We start from the raw sequence: 25,622 nt of genomic DNA on the forward strand, positions 1-25,622 counted from the left end.
TCGCTAGTGGATTAAGTTGAGTTAAGGTGGAATCAATCCCCCTCTAACTCCTTATCATCGAATCAACGTAGCATTCCCTTAGTTGTCGATAATCGACTAGTTGTATTTAGGTGGGTAGTTGCATCGTAGTCTAGTTAAGTAATTAAGTAAATCTCTCATTGACTTTAAGTAGAGTATTGAGACTAGAAAACAAGCATACGGAAGGACTAAGAGTGGAACGAATCACTCTACTCCACTATATCTCATAGGATTGAGAGTAGAAAATATCTTTGATAAAACAAAGGCTCACAAGTCTAGTTTTAGTTTTACTTACGTTTCGAAGTTTAATCACTTTATCTCGTAGGTAAAACTATTCATTTTACTTTTATCAGTTCCCAGCCTACGTCTATGATCACCTCGCGAAACTAAGCACCATAGGTGGTGTTTTGGAACAAATCTTCGAAAGACTGTTTTGGTATGACTGTAGGAGATGTCATCTCAAAACTACCCTCTAGAACAGCTACAAATGATCCTGGAAAAACCCACAAAAAAATCGAATTTTTTCGTATTTACCCGGGTCAGGTGCGGGTGCTTCAATTGAAACCTTGTATGGAAGCCCGGTCGCTCGGAGAATTTGGACTTCACAGATGTTTTTGGCGCTGGTCGCACTCGGGGGTAAACTAGGCTGGCGCAATGTTATGGGTGCAGGTGGCTCCACTAAAGCCTTGCGCACTCAGTCTTGAAATGCTAAAGTGAGAAGGAAAAAGAAGGAAAATTTGGGAGTGAAAGGTGAGAGATGTGACTTGTGTGTGGAGAATGAATGAAGTTTAGTTTCCAAAACGAATTGGGAAGTTACTAAAAAGTTTTAAGGTAATTGCTAAAACAAAATTTCCAAAACCAAAAACAGAAACAACCCATATTCTTGATTCTAAAACAAACTTAGTATCTTTTAGGTTGAATTTAGGGTAGTAACTGCCTAACTCATTGAGATTTCATCCTCCCACAAAATTTACTCATAGCCATGCCAATATCAGCAACATTCCCAACAATCATCGCAAAATTACATAATAAATTGTGGATCATATAAAAACCATGCTAAAAGAAATATTACCACCCCCAAACAATTTGGGAAGGTGGGATTAACACTAAAATCAACGCATAATTTGAAAAGAACCAAATTAAATTAAAATCGAAATTCAAATACAATTAACTACTGAATTTAACAACTTAACATCCAATCTACTTAAAATAATAAAAACAACATCAAAACAACAAACAACAAGAAATCTAGCCATAAAAACATGATACTAAATACACCTCCAAATAGAATGAAGTTGTATAATTGGAAGCAATCATGTAGAAAAATGAAAGAAAACTTATGCAACTCATCAAAGAACATATGCAAACCATCATGTTGTAGCTGTGTTAAAAAGTTAGAATGACCCAAAAGATGAATTAGCGATACTTTAGGTGAGAAAGGAATGAAGTATGGATCCTGATGTCTTTCATGAGGCTCAGATGAGGAAAAATAAGATAAACTAGGTGTCTCACTACACTCGGTCAAATCTTGGTTCTTAACTACAAAAATGGTGTCCTCATAGGACTGTGTGGTAGGCAAACACTCTTCACCGTGAGGGTTAAAAAAATTATAGAGGGTCTGAGGCAATTGGCTCAAGGGCAAAATCGAGGTTCCTTTGAAATGATGGGTGAATGGATGACTTAGTTATGGTAGATGGTTGGATTATAGGAGGTGGTAACTCAGGTGGATGGTGGTTGGTTGGTGGTTCATCAGTTGGTGGATCCTCACACGCTCTTAAGAAATCATAGAACTCTTCATCTAGCTTAGTTGAATCCATAAAGTTATGGTTCGTGGCTTTATCTTTAAGAAATTCATCTATTTTTTTCATTGTTATTTCCTCAACTGCCAAACTAAATTGAGATTCACATTGCGATAAATAAGTTACTTCCTTTAATTCCTGCACATGACCTTGTTCATGCCTTATATTATAATTGTTAATCTCTATTTCCTCACCCTCTTCCTCTAAAACATTATAAGTATCCTCAATGGCATTATTCGAATGTGTCAAGGAATCATCTAGCCGAGTGCGGTTAGCAAACACAAAGGCCTGGACATGCTCAACCGGAGGGTCCATATTAAGAGAATGCCAATAGTTATCAAATTCTTCATCCGTCACATCTTTATAAATATCTTCTAATGTGTCATCATTATATTCATCTTCAGATAGATCAGTGGGAGGTTCCTCGGAGGCATCTATTGAATTTGAGTGGTCATCCAAAACATGTCCTAAAGAGTCGTCTTCAAGAATTTCCTCATCCAGGTGGGGTGTGGAGTCAACATAATGGTTAATGGGAGGGTCATGGGAAGGTCATTATTCATGAAATTTAGGGTAAGTCTTAACTAGGTCGAATGGTGTGGTTATGGGAATAGGTTGTTCTAGTTGTGTGTCGATCTCTGGCAAGGTTGAAAGTTCTTTGTTAGGCAAGGAGATCATGGAAATCATCTGGGCTATGTTCTGAAGCATAGTTAGGTTCTGAAACATAGTTTAGGAAATTTGGTCTGGGAAGGGTGGCGAACTAGATGGGTGGGTGATTTCTGGCATGGTGGAAATGTCTTGTTGGTATGGTGTTTGATAGTCATAGTTATTGGCATTTGAGTGACTCTGGTTAATCTCGTATTGTGATGGGATAGGTTGAGGTTGAATAAATATGGGACATGAATGGGCAGTGTGGTCTGGATCTGAACAAATTGTGCACAAAAAAGTGTTTGGTTCGTTATACACACTCATTTCGGAACTAGAATTATACAACACTGGTTGACTCCCTATATAGTTTGGATGACGAGAAAACTCTTGATTGCATGGGTCACTATAAAAATTTGAAAATTGAGGTTCATAATTATTATTATATCCTATAGTAGGCCCAAACTTTTGATATGATGGGCAATGAGAAGCCCAATGGTAAGGACTACCACAGCATGAACATGGTGAAGGGTTTGCATAATAATCATATGATTGTTGGTCTACATATTGATATGCCATATTGCTTTTACAAATATATTATAGGACAATTAATATGCAACCAAAACTCGAACTAGAAATTTCTAGATAGGCATGTACGCTGATGTTTATGATAAACAAGCCTGATTATACTAGAATTGAAACTCCTCTGATAGAAGAGGCGAGGAATGGAAGAAGGAGTACCTGAATGCCTCCTTACTATGCGTATGAATAGCGTATTGTACACGCAATCTCAGTGTATTGAAGAAGTTAGAAACACCGAATAACTTGAAGAAATGGAAGTTTGGACTGACATGTGAAAATCAGGCTGCTCTCAAAAGAGGGCGCGGGGTGCGCTCAGAATTTTCCTGTGAAGGGCGCAGGTCGCGCTCGTTCCTGACGCAATTTTCATTGAGTTGAGCGCGGGGGGCGCTCAAAATTTGCTTGTGAAGGGCGCGGGTCGCACTCAAACTTTGCCTTGTATGGGCGTGGGTTGTGCTATCCAAAAAATTTGAAATTTTTACAGTAGGTTGCTAAGACGTCCAGTAAGTAGCCTGTAAAATTTCAGAACAATTGAAGCTATGAAAGTTCTTCTACTGGCCTGTAAAGTTTGCGAAATAGTTTTCAGACACATTACAAACAACCGAATGGTTAACCAAACAAAACAGAGCCAAAAATCTCCAAAATTTTACTGGAGACTTCTGACAGATCATGCGTATTTCTGTAAAAATGTTAGAGAAATTGGAGATCTACAAATCCTTCTTATTGGCTATTGTTCCAGAAATTAAGTGTTGCAAAACTGCAGAAACACACTAAAAACACTCCACTAGTTAGGAAGTCAAAAAAAATAAAAAATTCATCAAATTTTTATTGAAAACTTCTGACTTAGGATAGATACTCCTGTAAAAAGTTTTGAATTTTTGGAACTGCCTAAGTAACCGTACTCATCTATTTTTCAAGAACTTACGGTTTGAAAACTGAAATGCAGCACTGTAAATATCGTATTTGTTCATAACGTAAAACAATTAGGACAATTCTGAAAATATTCCACTAAATCAATAACACCTTATATATTATGCCTGAAAAGTTTTAGAATTTTCAAAAATTTAGAAATACCTTTACCGCAGTATTCGTCACTGTCCTTCCGCAATCTTAAGGGAGCGTGGGTGCGCTTTGTGGAAGGCAAAAGGGAGAGCGGAATAAAACAGTGAATTTCAAGCATGAACAATAACGAAAATATGAGAAACAAGAAAGAAAAATTAAAATGGTGGGTGGGTAAAGAATGGGGGATTGCCCTTTGGATTCAAGCAATTGAATTCTTGTCCTGAAAGAGTTTAAGATGGAAGCGGCGCCATTTGATAACCCATAAAAATAATAGTTCTACTCACAAATAAGCTCTGAAACTAAATGCAAGTAAAACTAAAACTTAACGAAGACTATATTTATTTATCAAAGATTATTCTACTCTCGAATCTATCGAAATAGAGTGGAGTAAAAGATTCATTCCACTCCTAGTTCTTTAGCATTCAATGTTTTCTACGACTATCGATCTATCCAAAGTTAGTGAGAGTAATGGTGGGAATTTATACTACGATGTGAATTCAACTAACAAGATACGAATAACGAAATGAAAAAAAATACTAAGGTTTGAATCTAGATAAAGAATTAGGGGGGATTGAATCAACCTTGAATCCAACTTAATAAACTAGCATAGATTGTTATAATCTAATTCTTACGTTCTTATGATAAGAATTGGTTGTTCTAATACCTAATCATTTATGGCAATCTCTACCAACTAATGACTAGCATGTGAGGAAGTTCTACCAATTCTCATGGCGACTCAACTACCTTCTAGAGTGGAATAGACTCTTACAAAGATTTTACACTACACAATCAAGTTTTCATCAAGGCTTCATCAAACCCCTCTAATGGAGGTTTAGCCTTGATTCATAAAACTATCACTTCTCATGGAATTCAAACAAGACATAATGTAAAGATTGTAAATTTACTATATTGAATAATGACAGAATTCAAATCTAACTTAACAACTATGAAATGATTAACAACTAAGTAATTTAATTTAGAGCTATGTACTTTAATAAATCAAAACCGAAATTATGAAGAACTAACTATTTTATTGATCTAATAAATAATAAAACAATGATTTAATTAACTAAGTTCAAACAAGATAATAAAAACTAATTAATTTAATGTAAAAACTAGATCTAGAAATATGCTCTAATGGCTCCTTGCTACCTAACCTAAGTATATCTTAGAGCTAAATCTTGTGTTTTTAAATGGAGGAGACCAGATCCACATTTTCGTGCATGGGCTGAGGAGCCATGTTTTGGGCCGGAAAATCGAGCCCAAAACCCAATCTCTTCAGTTCATATGGTCCTTTTCAGCTAGATTTGACTTTAGTAGGCTTTTCATCCACTTTTGCTACTCTGATTGTGTCAAAGTTTGAAACATTGGAAAGCTCTTTCCGAGACGGTCATTTTGACATAAGGTAGGCTCAATTCCGAGTACTGAGTACAAAGATACAATCTTCGGAAGTTCTGCTGACTTTTGTATATTGTTTCTGCCCGCGTTGACTTTGACTTTTCAGCTTTTGACCGGGCTTTACAAAGGATTTTTCTCCTTGAATCCTGGCCTTTAATCATAGAACTTCTTAGCAACCAAGCATTGCTCCTTTATCTCGCCAAAGTGGCACATTTCTGCACATAATTGGTTTTAATGCCTGAAATACATAAAAGCACGTAATAAGCATTAACTCTTATTTATTACTAACATAATTGGTCTAAAAGTATTATTGTTAAGGGGTTAAAACTACAATTTTGGGCTCTTATCAAACCACCCCCAAACAGCATTTTGCTTGTCATCAAGCAAATATGAGAAATTAGCATAAGTGACCAAAAAAGGAGTTCTAACTAATCTCGTTTCGCCGAGTGCGATTGCATTGACCATATGCAACAAGGCCTTAAACTACTATGAATTCCCTAGTGGATGAGTTATAACATCGTGAGAGTTTTCCAGTGAAGGCACTCACAAACTTCATCTATACTACAACGACTAAGAAATAAAACTATTGTTTCCATATTTATGCTCCCAATTATCTATATATCTCACTAGCAATAAAGAAAGAATAATGAAGTCTAAACCTAAGCTAATATATGCTTAATAATCAATCATCTACAAATAAACATATATACAATGAGTAATACTATGAAATGCACTAGCAGGTTCGTTTCTGAAAACTTGGAATAGCATCCTTAAGTAGGTCCTCACATAAATGTCAAGATAAAAACCACTTTGATTTTTCCGCTCAAGTTTTGCTACTCTAGTGTGTAGTGGGCACACTTTACCTTACAATCTCAAAGACAGACAAGGAAGCCGGAGTCGATCAAACACATCTGCCACTTACTATCACACTAACCTATTCCTAATTAAGCTAGAGGTCTTTATTAGGTATTGCGGCGGTTAGGAGATGATTTTTAAGACTAGAGAAAACCTTGTTCTTCACTTTTGCTTCTACATTTTGTTTCCATCCTTAGCCATATTTTTCTTTTTCTTTGGCTTTTGACTCATTTGATTCTATTTTTGGAGTTCTAACTCTTTATTTTCGTTTATTTATTTATTTATTTATTTGGATGGAAACTTTCTTTTCTTATCTGGAGCGACTAACAAATTCTTGATTTCAAAGGTCTTTCTCTTTTCTATTTTTCATCTCTATTCTCAGACTCATTCAAAGAATGGGTAGGTTGATACATATTTCTTTTTTATTTTGTTTTTGTAACAGGGTAAAGGATTTGCGGTTTATGATATGCTAAAGAAAGGCTCAGAGGGGTGACTAGCGTAAAATGCTTTATACGATTGAATTTCTGGCTATATCGATCCAAAAAGGGCCTAAATTTTCGCTTAGGATATGGTATAGTGATCAAGCAAGTGGACATATAATTTCCCTATCCAGATTTTACTTCTCCCTTGTGGCATTTCTCAAATGTTCACTCATATAAGGTTTTAGGCTATATTCTCACAGGATTTGTAGAATAAATACTCTAGCCTAGATTTCAGAAACTTACTGCCAAACAATCATAAATACTCATGTAATATATTTATAGATAGATGCAAAGATTATTACCTACATATTAACCTAAGTTTCTAAAATTTATTCTAATGCAAAAGCTACGTGAGATTTCTCAAGGGCCTAGAGAAGGAAAACAATACCAATATTCCTAAGTGTATAGCATAAAATTTTTATTTATATTTTTTTGAAATTTTTAAATTTTTACTAAAAAAAAATAAGTGCATATTATACATATCTATATCCTAACAGATGCCTTAATTACACGTGTTTCTATGCCCCCCCCCCCCCCTCAAACAAGAAGCATACTTTGTCCTCAAAGTATTTTAAATAAAGAGGGTAGGAAAATACCATTGAAATACGTGAAATTCTAGAATATCTGCAAAACAAGGTTATAACATACTAATATAGAAAATAAAATTGACGCAACTCTATAAGAGTTCCACCCGTAATGGGGTTAATGAGAAACAAATTTGCTTGGGACATAAGCAGACACTAACTGAAATAAAAACTGACCTGCACTCCCATTTAAACATTGTCCTTCTCATTTCCCTCTTCAAAGAGTTAAGGTTCCTTCGTATCCTGCCATACCATGACAACTTGCCAAGCCTGCCGCCGTGTGTTGTCAACTTGTGCTAACCTGTCTAGTGTTACTATATCTGATGGGGTGTAAGGAGCAACCAAATGAGATTGCACCTGCCATCCTGGCCAAGTCATTACTCGAAATGAGAGAACCACCCAATTGGTGGGTCTCATGACTTCAACCCATTTCCAATCCGTGAACTGGGTACATAATTCTGGTAGACAACTGAATAGGATGCGGCAAACCAAAATAGGCATAAGAAGATACTTATGGCGCATGCTTTGGGCTCTCTTAATACTAGCCACTAATACTCCGGGAATGTCATATCGGTGGCGTCCCTCAGCTAGAGCAAGGAAAACGTCACCAGTGGTACTATTTGCAGAAGTAAACTGCCACTCCCCTAGAATATTCATGAAGATGAATAACATAGTGGTGCCTACATTTAGGGAGAGGCTACCAAGGGCTATGTTGTAACGCCCTTGGTCTATTATACAAAATACCCCTCCCCCATAATACTCATGAAATTATATATAGTCATAAAGGTATGAATTATCGGTCATATATCCCCACGTGTGAATAGGATCAGGTATTGGTATTCCCGAAACTAATGCTACCACATACTTATTGAATTCTAGGGGTGTGTCATCAACCGTGATGGAGAATTCTTGTTCTCCATCCTGGTTATAATAGAACTTAACATTATTGTAGAAAAATTTAGTAAGCTTAGGTGAATACGATTCGTCTTCACTTACCAGAAGATGCCTCCATCCGAACTGCATGATCCTCTTGCGGAACCAATGTCTAAGACTTCGCTCCCAACAACAAGTTTGAAGATGCTCTGGTATTACTATAGGAGAATTCATCACAAAACTACTCTCTAGAACAGCTACAACTATCCTGGAACAACCCTTGGAAAACTGGAAATTGTGCGCTCAAGGTATGCCTGGGATGGGCGCGGGTGCGCTCTGTTGAGTTTCGAATTCCAGGCACTTGGGCGCAAGGTGCTCTTATTTTTACCCTGGGATGGGCGCGGGGTGCGCTCAGGATGAAAACTGGAATTCCAGTGTTTTGGGCGCAGGTGGCACTCATGTTTGTCTTTGGAGAGGGTGCAGTCGCTACGGGTAGAATTTCTCTCCACGCGATCTTTGAGGGCGCAGTAGCACTCCACCTGGTGCAAAAGCTTCGAGGAGGCGTGAGGCCGGGTCTTGAAGGAAAAATAAGGTAATGTGGGAATGAAACAAGAGAGATGAATGTGAGATGTAGTTGGGGTTGTGAGTGTAGAATGAATGCAGTTTTTATAGGATTTAAGTTGCTAAACGAATTGGGAAGTTACCAAAAAGTTTTAAGGCAATTGCCAGAAATAATAAAATTTCGAAAACCGAAAATGAAAACAATCCATATTCTCTATTCCAAAACAAACCTAATATCTTTTAGGTTGAATTTAGGTTAGATACTGCCTAATTTATCGAGATTTCATCCTAACATAATATCTATTTATAGCGATGCCGATATCGGCAATATTCTCAACCCTCACTCCAAAATAACTTCTTAAAATAGATGATCATATAACGAATTATGCTAGGCTAAATAATACCACCCCCAAACAATTCGGGAAGGTGGGATTAATGAAAAAAACAACGCATAATTCGAAATTAACCAACTTATATTAAAATTGAATTCAAATAACATACGACAAACCAAATTCAAATTTAATTACTAAACTAATATTTTTACATCCGTACTAAATAAAAACAAATACAATAAAACAAATCAACTCATTAGATCCCTAAACCACTCGCTGCTAGTAGTGGAATGCGCTCGAGAAGCAGATGGCCCTTGGGCTTCCGATGGGCCAGAGCCATCCGTCTTGTAGCGACGACGCTCGTGCCTCACAGACTGCCCCTTCGAAGAAGAACCCCCCTAGGGTGGGAAGCGTGAAAGGATGTCGTCTCGGAACTGGCGCTGAGCTTCCATCTCCACCCTCGTCTGTTCCCGCCGCTCATCCTCGCGCCGGGCACGAGTCTCAAAGTTATGATGCATGGTAGCCTGTCAAGTTCGGAGGTTTTCACAAATAGTATTGAGAGAATGCATGCCATGGTGAATCATATCCATGCGTTCTGCATCCGACCTACACCTCGTCAAGGCATCGGCATCAAAACATGCCATGTCATCCTCATCCTCCGAGTTAGTCTCCGCGACTACCCTCTCTTCACGCAACCTCCAAACTCTCTGGATACACTCTCTATAAATCCTATCAGACCTCGGAGTCGCTCTCAAGGTTATCATGATCTTCGTTATCAAAATAGGGAGAGGTGCAATACTCTTTCCAACTCCCATAATCATGTTACGCAAAAACTCCAAAATACAAAACTCGTACTTCTGCTCCCGGAGTATCCATAGAATGTGAAGGCAGTTCAGACTGATATCATTGACTTTCTCCTTCTCTATGATATTCCTACCAATCCACTGAGCTACAGCCAGTTGGTTGGTTTGGAGAGACGACTGGCGAACACAATGCGAGCTCGCATTGTAGTTCCCTTCCGCAACAGTCGCGTTTATCAAAGGTTCTACAGCAGTAAACTGGGAATCCTATAATGTGGCATCGAGATGGTGTCTAGGTGGAATGCCTAAAATCTCAGCCAACAACCCAGTAGTAACCTCTCTCCCTTCCCAGCCACCTTAACAAAAATTTGATTCCCATTCAACTCCCTCGTCCTATAAAACTCTCGAACCAAATCTTCATGGTAAAAATCATTTGTCGAGTACCACAAACCACTCCAGTCTCTCCTAACCATCTTGTCACCGTAAAACGGCACGGAGTGGTCGGCAGTAAAAGCATGCTCCGGCAATATATGACGTCTTTGAGCCATTGGAGTTTTTATAAGATGTGTGGGTTCGAATAAGGTAGGGGGACTTGTTTTGAAACACCCTAACTAAAAATAATGGTAGGAGATGCGGTGGTGGTGGTGGCAATCGAAATTTTTGAATTTTCAGTGGTTTTTTGTTGTTTAATTTGGTGGAGGTGGTGGTGGTTGTAGTTAGGATGAGATTTGGGGTGGGTTTTAACTTTGGTAATGGCGGTTTTTAGAATGGAACACGACTGTTGGTGGAAGAATGAGACACACGTGCGCGCGAAGTTGGGCCAAGCCCACTTGATTTTCGGATTTTGATTTTTCAAAATTTTGCGCAACTTCAAACTTAAATTGCCGCTTCGTTACCAGGCCGATTTTTGCGAATGAGGTATGGAAATGATCAGGAGAGAATTTCCAATCCAATGATCTATAAAATGCTCTAGTCCGACCATTGGTGATATGTAAGAAAATGGAAAATGCTTCGTAGTGCGTGCATGACATAAGTTATGCGAACGAATGAAATCTAATTTCATAGATAATGACAATCCGGATCGGAATACGATTAAACGGCCTAAACAACACCAATGGACAGTTGAACAATCCAGGATGGAAACCGAACACCCCACTCCCAAACAAATTTTTGACAACAGAGTTTAGAAAATTTGTTTTTAAAAGTAGGTCTTTTAAATTCAGATTCCCGAGACTTCCTAACTTATTATTTTGTGATTTTAACAATATTTTTTTTATTTTTTTATGAATAAAATTTAATATAAGAAAACAAGAAAGCATTAAATGCATAATTCACACCATAGAGGGACATGACTCAAAACCTGAGAAAATATGCAAGAGTGGAAAAAGTGAATTATGTTAACCGTGGACTTAGGATCCAGTACTTACAGCCACACACTCCATAGGGAGGGCCCGGTTACATGAGTAGTGCACTTACCAATATATGGAAATGAGAGGAAGTACCCTGGAAAAATATGTAGACGGGAATTGTACAGTAAAACCTTTTGACCTACCACAAACTCTTTGCGCAAGATTTGTTTATCATGAACACGTTTCATGTTAGCTTTATAATCCTTTGCGAGATCATAAGAGTCGCTACAGATGCTCATCCAGAAACAAGTCCGGTATGGAGTCAGACTCACTATCATCGTCATTTCTAAGTCTAGATAAATGGTCGTCAACTACATTTTCTACCCCTCGTTTGTCCTTTATTTCTAATGTGAATTCTTGCTGGAGAAGAATCCATCGGATCAACCTTTGCTTTGCATCCTTCTTTGCGAGAAGGTACCTAAGGGATGCATGGTCTGTGTAAACTAGAGTCTTAGAACCAACCAAATAAGGACAAAACTTATCTAAAGTATAAACAACAGCTAAGAATTCTTTTTCAATAGTTGTATAATTCCTTTGAGTGTCGTTTAGAGTTTTACTAGCATAATAAATAGCGGTGGATTTATTATCTAGTTTCTGTCCCAAGACAGCACCAACTGCATAATCACTAGCATCACACATGAGTTCGAAAGGTTTAGACCAATCGGGAGGTTGTATAATGGGTGCAGAAGTTAAGGCGGCTTTCAAAGTTTCAAAAGCCCCTTTACAGTTAAAATTAAAATCAAAGATGGCCTCCTATAAAAATCTTTGCAGTGTAGCTATTTTCAAAAAATCTTTGATAAAACGCCTATAAAAACCTGCATGGCCTAGAAAGGCTCTAATATCACAGATAGTCCGTGGTATAGGTAGAGTTGCTATCTTATCTAGTTTGGCCTTATCTACTTCGATGCCATCACTAGATACGATGTGACCTAGTACTATGCCTTTTTTCACCATGAAGTGACATTTTTCCCAATTTAAAATGAGACTCTTCTCTTCACATTGCGTTAAAACTTTAGACAGGTTAGACAGGCATTCAGTGAAAGAGTCTCCATAGATAGAAAAATCGACCATGAACACTTCCATGAAACGCTCAACCATGTCACTAAATATATGAAGCATACACTGCTGGAAGGTACCAGGAGCATTACAAAGGCCGAAAGGCATTCGTTTATTGGCGTATGTTCCAAAGGGACATGTGAAGGCAGTCTTTTCTTGGTCATCAATATCAACAATAATTTGGAAATAGCCAGAGTAGCCATCCAAAACGCAATAAAAAGCATGACCATCTAGATGTTCAAGCATCTGATCTATAAAGGGTAAAGGAAAATGATCCTTTCATGTCATGGCATTTAATCGTCTGTAATTAATACAGATCCTCCATTTCATAGGACTATGAGTGGCAACATATTCACCTTTGCCATTACGTACCATGGTAATCCCTGATTTCTTTGGATCTACATGAATGGGACTGACCCATTCGCTATCAGAGATAGATTGGGTATATGATACCCGCATCAAGTAACCGTAAGACTTCTTCCCTGACCACTTCTTTCAAGGCAGGGTTTAAACAACGCTGAGGTTCGCTTGAAGTCTTTGCGTTATCCTCTAAATGGATACGATGAGTGCACATATTAGGGTCAATTCCCTTAATGTCGGCAAGGGACCAACCAATCGCAGAACGATGTTCCCTAATCACCCTAATCAACCGTGTCTCTTCCTCCTTAGATACCAGAGAAGATATAATTATCGGATGACTACCATCCGGATCAAGTTGAATATACTTTAACTCAGGAGGAAGAGGTTTAAGCACCGGGGTGGGAGGAATATCGATAAATGCTTCTGGAGGATCCTCATCTTGAGTAATGAATACTTGCTTAGGCAGCAGGTCTTCAAACTCTATATATGGAGCAACTGAAGGGTCTACGATTTGTGTAGACTCGAAGATGGTGTTGACTTCCTCTATGTAGGAGTCATCGACAAAATCTGAACTTCCAAAAGAAAGGAATTTATGCATATGGTTTTCCGGAAACGTGTTATTAAAGTAATCTTGAGCTAAGCTCTCGATTATGATAACCTCTCCATCTATAAACAAATCTGGTAATTGTTTCATTAGTTTAAAAACATTTACCTCAACCGAAAGATGGCCAAAAAGAAGGACATCGACCCATCGCGACAGTTTATAAGAGCGTTGGCAGTTGCCGAGAAGGGACACCCTAAAATTATCGAAACAGAGTCGTTAGCGACGTTCTGTACCGAGGATAACAAAATCAGCAGGATAGTAGAAATCCTGGACCTTAACAAGCACATTTTCAACCATACCCTTAGGGTACTTAATTGATCGATCTACTAATTGCACCATCATTTTAGTAGGTTGCATCTCTTATAGACCTATTTGTTTGTATAGATAATACGTGAGTAAGTTAACACTCACCCCCAGGTCTAGTAAAGTGGTCGTCGTGTGGGAATCTCCTAAGGTGCATTCTATAGTAGGACGACTAGGGTCCTTGTACTTAACGATTCCATTGTGTTCCGTTAAAGTTGGAAATTGTTCAGTTAAAAAGGCATCATTTTCCGTACTAGTATTTCCATTTACCTCAAAGGTTGTGTTTGGTGTTTTCGGATTAGCTATCGCTTGTCCTGGAAACACACCTTTGGGTTATAATTTCTCTTGAGCTAGCTGCTGTAAGGAAAGTTGGATGACTTATAAAATCTGTTGTTCAGATTTGCATAAAGGTATTGAAAAGATCCGGTTGTGGAAGAGTGTTAGCTTTAGGTTGTGTGACAGGAACTATGTCACGTTGATTATTAATGGGTGGATGTTGGTAGTTATTATTTACCGGAACGATACCTCTATTAGCATTATAATTATTATTGTTATAATTATTATAATTACCCTGACCTTGTGCTTGACCTTGTTATTAAACGTGGTTGGTTTATTTTGGTTGTTATAATTATAATTACCCCTTGTTGTTCTTGTCGTGGTTGAGCTTGGTTATAATTGTTTGCTTGCCTAACATTTTGATTATTAAACCCTGGAGGTGTTACTTGTTGATTATTTTTCCAACTGAAGTTGGGATGTTGTCTCCAAGGGGCGTTAGGAATAGGAAAACTATTAATTGCGCAAACATTATCTTGTTGTGAATGTTGTTGCTCATAAGCGAAAGGACAATAGGAGTCAAGATGCTCTGGATTCAAACAGAAATTACATGGATTGGAGTTGACATTCATGACGAGGATATGCATTTGTTGAACAGAAATAGCCTCTACCTTTTTAGTTAGAGATTCGATTAAATTTTTAAGTTCCGGATCGGGTTTCATCTCAAACATACCGGTGGCCTTTACTGTTGTAGAAGAACTAGTGTTGCAGGAGATATCGTCCCCATGATTATTATTATTAAAACTTTAGTCTGATCTTCTAAACATTTATAAGCCTCTGAGGCTCCTTTACTTAAGAAACTACCCCATTCATTATGTCAAGGACTTCTTTATGGTGGTGTAGAAGTCCCTTGAAAAAGCACGAACTAATGTGTCTTTCGCGAAGGTTATGATGTGGATAAGAGATCTATAAGTAGATCGGTGAAAGCGATTCCAAGCCTCAAAAATGATTCATGAGGATTACGTCAAAAGAAATGAATCTTGGAAAGCATTTCATCGGTCTTAAACTAAACTGGTGGGTATAAATGTTCCATGAATAGTTGAATAAGTTTAGCCCAGCGAGTCCTACCAATTAATTTTCCGAGCAGGCAGTAGGCCTCAATCTTAACCAAGACGCTTTATCGGCTAAAGTGAAGGGAAATACCCTTAGTTTAATTTGTTCAACACCAACCTGTTCAGATATAACTATAGGATGGTGGAATGTAATAAGGACTTGGTCAATCCTTTCATCACGAGGTTTAGCTTCCTTGTCATTGATAAGGTTTTTCATGGTCTAACCCATGAAAATGGGTAACAAATTAAATATATTTGGGGGAATTCAATCTAAAATCCCCAAACTTAATTCATGGGTCTAATAGAATGATACAAGATTTAGGGCTATCGTTCAAGGCTTTGTAAAAGTCGAGAGAGGGAGACTCTCTTTCTTCACCATTACTTGGTGGTGGTGTGTGTGGTATGCTAGCTAGAGGTGTAGTAAGTGGTATACTAGAAAGACTTGTTTGTTGCCGTTGTCGGTTAATTACGTTAGGCATTTTTCTTCGGCCTGACCTTAATCTCATGCAAGGCTAAGACCAATCTTAATGAAACACAACAACACTCCAAACAATCCTGATATGCTAGTATGAACCACTAACAGAAGATGCGAGGTGTGGAAGAAAGAGTACCTGAACCTTGTTTATGCGTGCTCAGTGTATATAACAAGTTAGAACACTTAAAACATTAAAGGAAATCAGGTGCTTTTAAAGCAAAGCGCAGTAAGCTCTCCAAATATGCCTAGGTAGGTAGTCGTCGGCCTGCAAAAGGTGGGATTCTAGGTGTGTGGGTGATAAAACATAAAATTGAATAGTTTACCTACAAAATGAACGATAAAACTCAAAACGTAAGTAAACTAAAACTTTGTTATGTGCCTATATTTTATCAAAGATTTCTACTCTCAATCCTGAGATATAGTGGAGTAAGAGTGATTAAGTTCCACTCCTAGTCCTTCCCATCTTTGTGTTCTCTACGTATAAGTATTCTTAACTCTAAAGTCTGATGAGATTTCCACGAATGGCAACTAGACTACGATGCAACTACCCACAAGATGCAACTAGTTAACTATTAGGACAACTATGGGAATGCTTCACGTTGATTCTATGATAAGGAGTTAGAGGGGATTAATTCCACCTTAACTTCGATCAATCCTACTAACGACGAATCGTCATAATCCGAATTGAATCGCTTCATTTGAACAATATGGTTACTCCTAATCCCTAATTCACATGGCATTCCTACCAATTCATAACTAGTATGTGAACGATTAAACCCATTCTCATGGTGAACTAATCGTTTCTAGAGTGGAAGGGAAATTACAACAACTCTACGATAATCGGAATCAAGCTTTCATCAAGGCTTCTCAACCCCCTCAATGGAGGTTTAGCCGAGAATCATAACGCTATCATTCCCAATGGAATTCAAACAAGACATGATATAAAGATTGAAACTTTGCTTGTTTAAACCCATTTCCAAACTACTAATGCAATAATTGAATTAAACTAATAATGATAACTAATTGAATTTACGAATTGAAATTAAACAATTAATGGAAATGAAACTAACTTATGGAGAACACTATTTTCTTAATCTAATGAATAATAAAACAATGATTCAAATACTAAATTAATAATCTACTTGTTCTAAAGTAATTAATTTAACATGGAACTAGATCTAAACAATTGTAAATGACCAGAATTGAAATTGACAAATAGCTATTTTATTTATCAAACTAATTAAGAATAATGATTCTAAGAGTTTAATCTAAAGCAAGAATTGGATTTGAAACTAAACTTAATTAAAAACAATTAAATCTAGATCTACAAGCTATTTTAATGGCTACTTTCTATTCTAAGCTACCTTTATTTTCTAACCTAACTATCCACCATAAACAAAGAGCTAAGCTTTTGTTTTTATACATTCAGATCCAAAAATCGTGCATGGGCTTGGAGCCATGTTTTGGGCCAGAGAATCAGGCCCAAAACCCAATTCTTTCAGTCCAAAAAGGCCTCTTCAGCTACAGTTGGCTTCAATAGACTTTTCGTCCACTTCTGCTCCTCTAATTGGGTCAAGGCTCGGACCATTGGAAAGCTCTTTCCGAGCCGGTCGTTTTTCCATAAGGTAGGCCACATTCCGAGGTCTGAGTCCAAAGATACGGCCTTCAGAAGTTCTGCTGACTTGTGTGCTATTTCTGCCCGCGTCGACTTTTCAGCTTTTGATCGGGCTTTAGAAAGGCTTTGTTTTCTTGAATCCTGGCCTTTAGTCACGGAACTCGTTAGTAACCGACCTTTGCTTCTTTATCTCGCTAAAGTGGCACATTTATGCACATAATAGACTTTGAAGCCTGAAATGCATAAAAACACGTGATCAGTGTTAACTCTTAATTATTACTCACATAATTGGTCTAAAAGTATGATATTCTGAGGGTTAAAACTACAGTTTTGGGCTCTTATCAAACCACCCCCAAACAGCATTTTGCTTGCCCTCAAGCAAAGATGAGAAATTAGAATAAGTGACCAAAATGGAGTTCTAACTACTCGTTTCAGCGAGTGTGATTGCATTGACCATATCTGACAAGGCCTTAAACCACTAAGAATTCCCTAGTGGGCCGAGTTATAGCCTCGTGAGAGTTTTTCTAGTGAAGGTACTCACAAACTTCATCTATACTACAACGACTAAGAAATAAAACTATTGTTTCCTTATCCATGCTCTAAATTAACTATTCCTCTCTCTAGCATGCATATAGAGTAATCAAGTCGAAACCTAAGCTAATATATGCATAATAATCAATCATCTACAATAAACATATATACAATGAGTAATACTATTAAATGCCTAGCGGGTTAGTTTCTGAAACTTCGAATAAGCGTCCTTAAGTAGGTTCTCACAATAATAGTCAAGATCTGACACTCTCGATTTTTCCACTCAAGTTTTGCTACTCCAGGTGTGTAGTGGGCACGCTTTACCTTACAATCTCAATGACAACAAAGAAGCTCTGAGTCGATCAAACACATCTGCCACTTACTATCACACTAACCTATTCCTAATTGAGCTAGAGGTCTTTATTAGGTGTTCATGGGGATTAGGAGATGGTTTAAGAAGGAAGGAAATGGATATTCAGAAAGGACAAGTCACGAGATAATAGAGTCTTCGATTATGTAACTAGAAAACCTTGTTATTTACTTTTGCTTCTACACTTTGTTTCCATCCTTAGCCATATTATTTTTTTTTTTTTCTTTTCTTTGGCTTTTGACTCCCTTTTATTCTATTTTTTTGAGTTTTTATTTTATTTCTATTTTTATTTTTCTTTTCTTTGGATGGAAACTTCTTTTCTTTATTTTCTGAAGCCATTAACTAACTTTTGTTTACACAAGTTTTTCTCTTCTTCTTTCTTCCTCATTCTATTTTCAGACTTATCTAAATTGGGTAGGTTGAATTTTTTTTTTGTTTTGTTTTGTAACAGGGTAAAGGATTTGTGATTATGAAAGGCTAAAGAAAGGCTCAGAGGGGCGACTAGCGGAAAATAATTCATAGGTTTGAATTTCTGGCTATATTGATCCAAAGAGGCCCTAAATTCTCGCTTAGGATATGGTTTAGTGATCAAGTAAGTGGACGTATGATATATCTATCCGGATTTTACTTCTCCCTTGTGTCATTTCTCAAATGTTTCGCTCATAAAAGGCTTTAGGCTATATTCTCACAAGATTTGTAGAATAAGTACTCTAGCCTAAATTTCAGAAACTTACTGCTGTTAACAATCATCGATACTCATGTAATATATTTATAGATAGATGCAAAGATTATTACCTATATATTAACCTAATAAGTTTCTAAAAATTATTCTAATGCAAAATCTACGTGAGACTTCTAGATTATTAAGAGCATAGAGAAGGAAAACAATACCAATATTCCTAAGTGTATAGCATGAACTTATTTATTTATATTTTTTTTGAATTTTTAACTAGAAAACAAATGCATATTATCTCTATCTATATCCTAACAGATGCCTTAATTACACGTGTTTCTATGCCCCCCCCCCCCAAACAAGAAACATGCTTTGTCCTCAAAGCATTTTAAATAAAGAGGGTAGGAAAAATACCATTGAATCGCGTGAAATTTAGGAACATCTGCAAAACAAGGTTAGAATGTACTAATATAGGAAATAAAAACTGACTCAACTCTATACGAGTTCTACCCATTATGGGGTTAACAAGAATGAAATTGCTTGGGACATAAGCAGACACTAACTAGAATTAAAACTTACCTTATCTCCCGCTTTACTCATCATCTTCCTCATCCTCTTTTTCTATAAAGAAGTGAGGTTCCTTCGCGTCCTGCCATGCCATGATAATTTTCCAGGCCTCCCGCCATTTATCATCTATTTTTGCTAACCTATTAAGAGCCACTTGGTCTGATGGGGTGTAGGGTGCAACCTGATGAGGTTGTATCCTCCACCCTTGCCAAATCATTACGCGGAAAGATCGAATAATACTATTGGTGGGTCGTGCGATTAATGTCGGCCGTAATCCAATCCGTGAAACGTGTACAAAAAGAGGAAAGAAACATAGCATAATCACGGGGAAATTAGAACAGGCATAAGAAGGTACTTATGCCTCATGCTATGGGATCGAGCTAAACTAGACATCAAGGTTCGGGGAAGGTCATGACACATATGTCCCGTGGCTAAAGCAAGGAAGACGCTGCAAGTGGCATCATTCACAGAAGAAAAACTCCATTGCCCTAAAATGTTTAGCATTATCCAAAACATAACAGTTCCTATGTTCATGGACAGGCTACCAAAGGCGACGTTATATTCCCCTTGGTCCTCGATACGGAAAATGCTCGCGCCATACAACTCATGCAAAAACTCGTAAGTGTAGACATACATATTATCTACCCAATAGCACCATGGGTCTTGTATTTCAGCGGGCATAGCAAGTCCAAGAACAAATGCTAGCAAGAACACGGTAATTTCCATTGGTTCATTATCAATGTTGATGGAGAACACTTGTTCTCCATCCGGTCTTTCAAAGAAAATGCAGTTATCAAAAAATAAGATGCTAGTGTTGGAGAATAAAGTGCATCGGTCTTACCATAAGCGGCTCCCAAAATAACGTATGTGATCGCCTCGCGAAACCAAGCACCATAAGTAGTGCTTTGGAACAAATCTTTGAAAGACTGTTCCGGTATCAATGTAGGAGATGTCATCTCATAATTATGCTCTGAAATAGCTGTGAATGATCCAGGAACACCCCGCAGAAAAACTGGAATTTTTCTGGTCCACGAAAAGTCGTATGAATGTGCTCTCCTTGGGTGCGGCGCTTCGAAGTTTTAAGAATTCCAGTGTTTGAGCACGGGTCGCGCTCACCTTGGGCACGAGTGCGCTCTGACAAAAAATCTGAAAAAATTGCAGAAGCTTGAGTCGCGCTCTTCTTGAAGCGGCGGCTTCGGAGGTCTTGAAACTTCGGAAAATGAGACGAAACGTGGGAATCGTGGGAGTGAAAGGTGAGTGATGAAGGTTAGGTGTAGTGTGAGTTGTGAGTGTAGAATGAATGAAGTTTATATAGGTTTAAAGTTGCTAAAACAGATTGGGAAGTTGCAAAAAAGTTTTTACGGCAGTTTCCGGAAATCCTAAACTTTCCAAACCCGAAAATGGAAACAACTCATTACCTTGATTCTAAAACAAACCTAGTATCTTTTAGGTCGAATTTAGGATAGAATCTACCTATTTAATCGAGATTTCATATACTTATTCATAGATTTGCCTAAACGGCCATATTTTCACCTTGACTCCATAATAAATTCTAAAACAAGGGTCATATAAAAATCATCTTTGGAATAGATAACACCACCCCAAACAATTTGGGAAGGTGGGATCAATATTAAACAACCACGACAATGAAAATAACCTCATTATATTAAAATTTTCATTCAAGTACATTTCACTACAAAATTCAAATTACGAATTAAACTTACATTAAAATAAACAACAATAATGAAACTACAAATAAACATCAAACAATACTATCCCTAACTACTTCCGATCTTTGGTAGCGGAGGGCACCTGGTCGAGGAGATGGCTCCCCGAAGCTGTTGATGGGCCACACCATTAGCCTTTTCGGCGGCGGCTCGTGCCTCGATGGTGTGTCCTCGGAAGGAGAATCCCGTGAGGTGGGAATCGTGCAAGCATGTCGTCGGCCGGCGCCGAGCTTCTAGCTTCGGCCCTCATCTGTTCCCACCGCTTCGTCCTCCCGGCTGGGATCGGATCTCGAAGTTATGATGGATAGTTGCTGTCGAACCGGAGGTCTTCGCAGATAGTGTTGAGCGAACGCCACCACGATAAATCACAGCCATCGTTCAAAGATCCGACCGGCACCTCTCCAAGGCATCCGCATCAAAACAAGTCAAGTCCTCCTCATCCTCCTCGGCATTCTAATTTCCCCCATCCTCCTCGGCATTCTCGTTTCCACCATACTCCTCGTCCTCTATCCTATCCTCGGGCAACCGCCAAACTCGTTGGACACACTCCTTATAAATCACGAGGATTTGGTGCGGGTGATGTAAGACCTATCGGATGCCGAGCTGCTCTCAACTTCAAAGATGATCTTGGTTATCAACACGGGGGAGAGGTGCAACAGCCTTCCCTACTCCCCTAATCATGCTAAGGAAAAACTCCAAGATACAAAACTTCGTATACGCTCTGGGGTATCCATAAAATGTGGAGGCAGTTCGGACCGATGTTCTTGACCTTCTCCTTGCCGGGACGTTCCGACCAATCCATCGAGCCGCCAGGTTGGTTGGTTCTCGAGGATGCCCTGGCGAACACAATGCGATCTCGCGTTGTAGTTCCCTTCTGTAACTGTCACGTTCATCAATGGTTCTACCCCATTATATTGGGACTCCTGCAACGTGACATCTAGATGGATTCTAGGCGGAATGCCTAGAATCTCAGCCAATAACCCAGTAGTTACTTCCTTCCTCCTCTTCGCCACCATAACAAAAATTCTAGTCCCCTCCACCTCCTTCGTGTTGTAAAACCGTCGGACTAAGTCTTCGTGGTGAAAGGCTTCAGTCGAGTACCACAAGCTATTCCAGTCTCTACTGATCATTTCGTCACCGTAAAATGGTGCGAAGTGGTCGCCAGTAAAAGCTTGCTCCGACAAAATTCGACGTTGTTGAGCCATTTTAGTTTTTGGAATGTAGTGGGGGTTTAAATGGGATGTGGTGTTGGAATTTGAATCGACGGACTGAAACAAACTGTGGTGGTGGCGCAGCAGTTCAAAATTTGAAATTTTCGGTGGTTTTTGGTTATTTAATTTGGTGGAGGTGGTGGTGGAAAGCTTTTAGATTAGATTGGAAGTAGATTTGAACTGTGGGCGTGGGTTAATTTGGTTTTATTTATTTATTTATTTTTTTAGGTTTTTAGAGCTTTGGTGGGCGTTAATGGCAGTTTTGAGAAGATGAACGTGACTGTTGGGCAAAGGTAAGGGCGCAAGTGCACTGTCGGTGGGCGCGGGTTGGGCCCAAGCCCAATTCGAAATTTTTGAATTTTTCGTTTTTCGTGAAACTTCAAATCAAAATTGCCGCTTCGTTACCGGTCCGATTTTTGTGAATGAGATATGGAAATGATCAGGAGAGAATTTCCAATCTAATGATCCATAAAACACTCTATTCCGACCGTGGATGACATATAAGATAGTGGAAAATGCCTAAAAGTGCGTGCATGACGTACGTTATGCAAACGACTGAACTCCAAATTCATGGATTATGTCAACCCGAATCGTAATACAATTGAATGGCCTAAGCAACTCCAATGGGACATAAAACATTCTAGGACGGAAACACGAACACCCCACCCCCAAACAAATTTTTTTACAACAAAGCTTAGAAATTTTTTTTTTTTTTTTTTTTTTTTTTTTTTTTTTTTTTGGTCTTTTTTTAAAAGTCGATTTCGAGACTTCCTAGATTTCTATGTTTATTCTTTAATATATATATATATATATATATATATATATATATATATATATATATATATATATATATATTTACTTTTAAAAAGAAAAACAATAAACAAGAAAAACATAATTCCCCATAGAAAACATGACTCAAAAAATCCGAAAACATGCAAGAGTGGAAAACGTGAATTATGTTAAACGTGGACTTAGGATCCGGTACTTACAGCCACACACTCCGTAGGGAGGGCCCGGTTACCTTAATGGTGCACTCACCAATATATGGAAATGAAAGGAAATGCACCAAACACAAAAGTTGAGTCGTTTATAGTCAGATACTCGAGACTTTATCTAAACATATGTATGAACATGCAGTTTATCATATATCAACAACCGAAATTGTTGTGGATCATTCCATAAATAAATATCACAGAAAACATATTCAAACACAATCAAGGACCAAGATTTCCTATGACGCAACCTAGTGAAATGAAAGCGAAGTCGGATAACCCTATTACGTAACCTAGCATGCACTTTCTTTTTCATTTTTGAATGAGAGGGTGTTCGAGTAACTAAGTGTGGGAAGGTGAATGATTGTGGAGAATATGGTGGATATGGATAAGTTGTAGAAGGAAAGCATGGAAAAAATGAGGATGTGGGTTTAGCACAAAACTCATTCATAGTGTAGGTAGGGACTATCTCAAGTCTGGAAATGAAGGTGTCAAATGGTTTGTCTTTCTAAAGTATTTGTTTACTAGGTGGATTTAAAAAATTATGAAGCACAGAAGAAACAAAAGGATCGAGTGCAAACTCGAGATTCCTTTGAAAGGGTGGAAGGAGGGGAGTCGAGGTGGATGTTGTGCAAAGTAGTTCTTGATAGGGTTAATCATCACCTCCTCTAATAAACTCATCGAATTCCTCATCTAGATTGGTCATATCCACGTTACTATGATAGTCCTCTACATCTTTGAGAAAGTCATCTATCTCATCCTCATCCGTAATTTGTGTATCGACTAGTGTAGGGATGAAAATGTTGGACTCTGAACTTCCAAAGGAAAGAAATTTGGGCATATGATTATCAGGGGACGTGTTGTTGAAATAATCTCGAGCAAAGCTCTCGATCATGCTAACCTCTCCATCCATAAGCGAATCGGGTAACTGTGTCTTTGTTTTAAAAACATTAACTTCAACAACAAGATGGCCAAAAGACATGGACATTGAACCATCGCGGCAATTAATGAGCGCATTGGCAGTTGCCAGGAAAGGACACCCTAAGATGATCGGGACAGAGTTGTTAACGACTTCTGTATCGAGGATGACAAAATCAGCCGGATAGTAAAAATCCTGAACTTTTACCAGAACATTTTCGATGACACCCTTAGGATACTTAATAGACCGATCAGCTAATTGCAGCGTCATTTTAGTGGGTTGCATCTCGTCTAGACCTATTTGTCTATACAAATAAAATGGGAGTAAGTTAACACTAGCCCCCAGGTCTAATAACGCGGTCGTCGTATAGGAATCTCCTAAGGTGCATTATACAGTAGGACGACCAGGGTCCTTGTACTTAACAATTCCATTATGTTCAGATAGAGTTGGGAATTGTTCTGTTAAAAAGGCGTCTTTTGGTATATTGGTCCTACGCCTAGTAGTACACAACTCCTTAAGAAACTTAGCATGGTGTGGTAGCTTTTTAATAGCTTCGAGGAAGGGAAGATTTATAGTTAGATTCTTGAAAACGTCCCTAATCTCCTCATAATTAGTATCCCTAGTTAACAACGGCTAATTTTTTTTGTGGAAACGGTGGTTTCGTCTATATTTAGCAATGGTATCACCTGGATGTTTAACCGTGGCTTTTGTTTCTTAGGTTGTGTTGTAACGGTACCTCTACAAAGGGTAGGCTCTTGAGTTTCTTTTTCGGTATCTAGTAAAATAGCAGGTGTAGGGGCTACTGGTGGGGTAACTATAGGCATAGTTACTTTGTTATCAACCACTCTGCCAGAACGGAGAGTGGTGATGGCCTTTAGCTCACTTACATTTTCATATTCATTACTAGTATTATTGGTTACCTCAAAGGCTGTGTTTGTTGCTTTAGGATTAGGTATTTCGTGACCTGGAAACACACCTTTGGGTTGGGATTTATCTTGGGCCAACTCTTGGCTTAAATTATTAATGGATTGTAGAAGCTGTTGGTTAGATTGAGCCATGATTTGGAAAAGTTTTTGGCTCACTTGTATGAAGGTGTCAAGACGATCCGGTTATGTGGGTGTAGTAGTCATGGGTGGTGTGACTGGAACTATTTTGTGTGAATTATTTATGGGTGGATTTTGATAATTATTATTTACCGGAACGATACCTCTATTAGCATTATAATTATTATAACTACCTTGACCTTGTGCTTGACCTTGTCGAGGTTGCACTTGGTTGTTATAATTATTAAAATTACCTTGACCCTGTCCTTGTCGTGGTGGAGCTTGGTTAAAACTGTGTGTTGGCCTAACATATTGATTATTGTACCCTGGAGGTGTGACGTGTTGGTTATTTCTCCAACCAAAGTTGGTATTTTGTCTCCACGGGGCGTTAGGTTCA

Source organism: Coptis chinensis, chromosome 3 (assembly GCF_015680905.1).
Source record: "Coptis chinensis isolate HL-2020 chromosome 3, ASM1568090v1, whole genome shotgun sequence".
Classification (NCBI taxonomy): domain Eukaryota; kingdom Viridiplantae; phylum Streptophyta; class Magnoliopsida; order Ranunculales; family Ranunculaceae; genus Coptis; species Coptis chinensis.